The sequence below is a fragment of the Megalobrama amblycephala genome, linkage group LG2 (genome assembly GCF_018812025.1).
Source record: "Megalobrama amblycephala isolate DHTTF-2021 linkage group LG2, ASM1881202v1, whole genome shotgun sequence".
Classification (NCBI taxonomy): domain Eukaryota; kingdom Metazoa; phylum Chordata; class Actinopteri; order Cypriniformes; family Xenocyprididae; genus Megalobrama; species Megalobrama amblycephala.
In genome coordinates, this window is record NC_063045.1 from 34,074,067 (window position 1) to 34,080,066 (window position 6,000).

Below are 6,000 nucleotides of genomic sequence, written 5' to 3' on the forward strand. Positions count from 1 at the left end.
TTCTTTACTTTGGTGTTGTTAAACAATTTAAGCACAAGGAGCAACTTTCTTTGTAAGTATGTACGAAAAGAGTTCATAGTTAGTTTTACAGTATTTTTATTATTATTCATCTTTATGACTCCTTAGCTTCCATAGTATTATGGGATAGCAAAGTGTCCACTGTTTACACACTTTAGAATCCCATCATATGCAGTACGTCATCTAGGTACTGTTCACCTAAAATCTGTTCAGATTTTAAAAGTTTTGTAGTGTATTCTAGCCTTTACCCAGCACTCAATGTTCCTATCAATATTTCAGTGATCATGTCACATGATACAAATTTTCTGTCTGCTAAAGTGGAATATTTACCTACCTTACTTTGAAAACTAGCCTGAAATCCATCTTGTCATTTGCCAGCGATGAAGACCTTCATTACCCAACGAATGTAAAAGCATTTTCCAAACAAATACCTCAATATACAAAGGTATTCTTTGAACCACCGTGTAAATAACCTACATGAATGTCACATTAGTCTTCTTTGTTTGTTTGCTTGTTTGTTTGTTTGTTTTGAAGAATCATTTTAAGACAAGTTTTATTTTGTCTTGACAGTATGCATCTTATCTGGTTGACTTTTTTAACCACTTTCTCTCACTTTCTCTGGTCATTACACAATACATTTTTCTTTTTTTAGTTCAGGCTTTGGTATCCTTGTTAACTAGATTTGATGCCCACAATGCATGGCAAACTAGTTAGTTACATAAAGGCCTTATGACAACTTGACCCAATTTTCCTTATTTATACAATTCCTGAGAAATTAAAAATGTAGTGAATAAAACTAAAAGTAACATTTGGAATGTTAGTTTTGCATTAAAATGTGTTTTCTAGATATTATACCAATCATCGGCACACAGTCAGTTTTGACCCCCCTACTTATCAGACTAGAAATGCACCCCTCTCAAATACAGAGTTGTCAAATATTCTACTTGTATGATATAATTCTATTTTGCATATGTCTAGCCAAGAAGTGCTCATTACAGGGATTATTTTTATGATTCGGTTTGCTGCCACATGTGGCCCAAAAATTACACAGCTGCAGTTAGGGATGCACAATAAACCATCAGTTTTTGTCAGACGTTTATGGCATTAATGGCACATTTATGTAATTTTGCAATAATGAGATTCTTACTTGTAAAAACCATTCATGTCCTCATAGAACTTCATGAAGAATGAAGAATTCTGACATGTATTGACTGTGGACTCTGGTTCCCACATTTTATTATTATTATTATTATTATTATTATTATTATTATTATTATTATTATTATATTTAGTTTACTCTTGTCATCATCTGGTGCTAACTTCAGTTTATACATGTATTTTAGACTTGCATGTGGCATGTTAAAATTGTTTATTACTTTTTAGGATTATCTCAGTGCTAGTCATAACAATACACAAATTATAATTATTTATACCTAATATTGCATGCCCACTTGACTCTGTTTCAGACTACACTTTCTCTGTCTTTTAAAAACAAAAATTCACAATTTTGTCATTGACAGCAACAGCCGATGATTTTTTTTTCAGCTATATTTCATCAGATATTTCTCTCTGATCTTTCATTTTACAATATTCATGAAGATGTGCATGTTCCACCTAGGGTTTATCTAATTAACTGAGGAAGATACAAAGTTTGCTTCAAATGAAAAAGAGTCTGAAACATGGTTTCATCAGCACTCCAGCACTTAAAAAAAGCATGCTTTTTTAAGCTGTAAAATTACATCCACAAAGGCAACTAGAGGTCAATCTGGTAGTTATTATAGCTGTCAGAAATAGCAGAGCAGTGGTTGGCTCAAGAGAATCATTCTCAGTACTCTACAGTTAACCTGACAGTTCAGCAATTCATAGCACTGCTGCTTTACAGGGTGGAGTAAAGACTTGAAGTTTGACAAGAAACAATTCACAGAACTCACACAGACACAAGTTACACACACCAAAAGGAATTCTGCCAGCAGGCCATTCAGTGCACATTTACAAAAAAAAAAAAAAAAAAATGCTGTTAAGTGAATGTTTAAACCATTGTTTCAAATGTTTTGTCTTATAATGACTAAGTAAATAAATAAAATACTTCATCATGAAGTTTTGATATGAAACTGTCTTTTGAATTATGACACCTCCTAGTGGTGATTTTTAGCCATTTTTGATCCCCTGATAAAATTTATAGGAATCAAACTACCCAATCTAAAGCAACTTGCAAATAGATTAAACAAAAATATTTATAAGACAAAATACCGACATGGTGACAAATCAAACCCAGTTAAATGTATCAACAGGTCAGATTACATAAATATAAATCTAACATGAAATAACATTGAACATTACGGTAACACTTTGCAGTTATCAGTCACTATAGGAATGCCTCTGCGTGATTGCGTCTTTGAAGCACGTCCAATGGGGTGACGGAACGTCATAGGCGGGTGACGTCACTGACTAGGAACTATAAAGCCTACCCGAAAACACACTCATTCAGCTTCTGTGTCTTCAGCAAGCACTACATGTGAAATTGTTTGTCCTATTTATTGTTGTCTGTCTACCATCTATATTATGGCGAGCGAACAGCAGTTCAGAAAGTATGTTTATCTCTGCATTTTGGGCAGAGATACACACCAGATGTGTGTTGTTTGTTTGGGAGTGCAGCATGCCCAAGCAGCTTTTGAGGAAGCTGCTTATGTGCATTGTGATCTTTTCATGAGGTTGTGCTCCCGCCAAGCCCTCTTTGAGGAAGGGGGCGGCTCGGCTCGCGTTCCTGGAATCTTTTTCGTGTGATCAGGGTCACGCAGCGATGCCTTCATGCCCTAGTCATATGGAAACAACCTTGGTTTCTGTCCCAGGGACCTGTGTTGGGATCTCTCGGTCGTCGCGTCATGCTAACGACAGATGCATCCCTCAAAGGCTGGGGGGCGATCACGAGTGGTCGCTCTGCTTGGGGTCTATGGCAGGACCATCATCTCCCTTGGCGTATAAATCGCCTGGAGGTGTTGGCAGTGTCCCTGAAACAATTCCTTTCAAAACCTTAAGGGCCATCATGTGCTGGCTGCTTAGGCAACACATTGTTGGTCTTGTGTATAAATCAGGGGGGTCTGAGATCATGCCCGTTTTACAGACTGGCTCATCAGATCCTCCTGTGGACCCTAGGGAAACTGCTCTCATTCAGGAAGTTTACATCCCGGGGTACCTCAATTATGAAGCAGACATCCTGTCGAGGTAGGGGCAGAGGCCCGGGGAATGGAGACTTCACCCCTAGGTGGGGAAGCTCTTATGGGAGAACTTTGGCAGTGCTGAAGTGGATCTGTTTGCGTCTCGAGAGACGACTCACTGTCCATTATGGTTCTCCATGACAAACCCAGCACCTTTGCGGCTGGTCATTTTGGTACAGCCATGAGGCTACATCTGTAAGTTTTTCCCCGATTGCGCTGCTCCTGGGAGTTCTGGAGAGAGTTCGCCAGGACAAGGTCTTGCTGTTGGTAGTAACCCTGTTCTGACTGGTCCGATTTTGTTCTCAGACCTGATGTCCCCCGATCAGGAAGGACCTTCTCTCTCAGGTGAGCGGGTCGATCCTTAATGCTTCCTTAAAATTTCTCACACTCAAAACAGTGTTTCTCCTTGCTACTACATCTCTTAAAAGAACTGGAGACAGTCAAGCACTCTCGGTATCTCCATCGTGCCTAGAATTTGCGCCCGGTATGGTCAAGGCTTTCTTGCATTCTAGACCGGGATACACTCCAAAGGTTCTCACTAATACTGTGAGACCTATTGTACTGTAGGCCTTCTGTCCTCCTCCATGACATCGGACCAGGAAAAGCTTAATCTGCTGTGCCCAGTTAGAGCACTAGATGCCTATGTCCACAGAGCTAAGCCATGTGGAGAAAGTCTATCAACCTTTTGTGTGTTTCGGGTCACCTAGGAAGGGTTAGCCTGCATCCAAGCAGAGAATGAGCAAGTGGGTGGTTGAGGCCATCTCACTTGCTTATGAGTCAGCTGGTCAGCCTTCACCATTGGCTGTTTGAGCCCACTCTATAAGGAGTATGGCTGCCTCTTAAGGCTTTAATTTCGGGTGTGTCCCTACAAGATGTTTGTGATGTGGCAGGCTGGTCCTTACCGCACACATTCGTGAGGTTCTATGAGCTAGACCTCGGCTCCACTCCAGGGGCGCAGGTGTTACTGTGAGTTGTGCGCCCTGGCTTCACACGAACGGCTTCACATGGACGTTGGAATTGTCATTCCCATAGCAATTGACGCAGTGCGAGTTCCAGTGAATGGGAACGTCTCGGTTACGTATGTAACCTTAGTTCCCTGAATAGGGAACGAGACGCGGTGTCACCCTGCCATACTCCCGGCATGCCCGTAAGCACTTTGCTTCAGAATTCAGAAGCTGAATGAGTGTGTTTTCGGGTAGGCTTTATAGTTCCTGGTCAGTGACGTCACCCGCCTATGATGTTCCGTCACCCCATTGGACTGATTTCATACGTGCTTCAAGATGCAATCACGCAGAGGCATTCCCATAGCGATTGACAGAGTGTCTCGTTCCCTATTCAGGGAACTAAGGTTACATACTTAACCGAGATGTTTCTCCTGAGCAGCTGCACAAGATCTGCTGACAACACTATTTCTTAATTGCCAGACTCACCAACAAGAGCTATGTGTCACAATCTGGTCCAGATGAAGATAAAAAAAGGTTCAAACAGGTTTCAGTAAACAAAAGGTTCTTTAATAAAACAAACTCAGGTAATCCAAATGCAAGAAGGCAACATAACAGCATGTTTCAAACAAACATACAAACAATACCAGACACTATCTGAATGAAAAGGAGGAACTTAAGTATGCAAGGTGATTGAACTCAAATGGCAAACAGGTGATGACTCATTAATCAGAAACCACAGTTACAAATGAGGAGTGGGAAACTGGAACAAAGGAAAACAGAAAACTGATAGAAACAAATAGAAAGTCCATGAAAACGAAACCAAAACATGCAGTTTGTGACACTATAGCTGTGTCTCATTTTGAAGTCTGCGTCCTCCGGAGGTCGCATTTGAAGGCTGCATACATCATCAAGGTGGTCTCATTTAAAGGTGCCCAAGAATGCTTTTTCACAAGATGTAATATAAGTCTAAGGTGTCTCCTGAATGTGTCTGTGAAGTTTCAGCTCAAAATACCCCATAGATTTTTTTTAATTAATTTTTTTAACTGCCTATTTTGGGGCATCATTAACAACGCACTGACTTAGGCAGCGCTGCCCCTTTAATTTGCGTGCTCCCTGCCACATGAGCTGTCGACTATATTACAGCGCATTTACAAAGTTCACAAATGGATCTTTACAAGATGTTCGTCATGCTGTATGCATGCTTCGAATTATGTGAGTAAAGTATTTATTTGGATGTTAACGTTTTATTCTGAGTGAATTTGAGGCTGTCCTCCGTGGCAGACTGCAAGTGTTTAAAAATGAAAATAACGACGGCTCTTGTCTCTGTGAATACAGTAAGAAACGATGGTAACTTTAACAACATTTAACAGTACATTAGCAACATGCTAACGAAACATTTAGAAAGACAATTTACAAATATCACTAAAAATATCATGTTATCATGGATCATGTCAGTTATTATTGCTCCATCTGCCATTTTTAGGGCCTAAGCGAAAATTCGCGCAGGGCCCTCTTGTTCTTCTAAGGATTATTAGGGCCCAAGCGAAAATTCGCGCAGGGCCCTCTTGTTCTTCTAAGGATTATTATTAGGGCCCAAGCGAAAATTCGCGCAGGGCCCTCTTGTTCTTCTAAGGATTATTATTAGGGCCAAAGCCCTGTAAGGGGCTGAAGGCCCTTTTGTTTTCTTTAGGATTATTAGGGCCCAAGCGAAAATTCGCGCAGGGCCCTCTTGTTCTTCTAAGGATTATTATTATTAGGAAGCGAAAATTCGCGCAGGGCCCTCTTGTTCTTCTAAGGATTATTATTATTATTTTTTTTTTTTT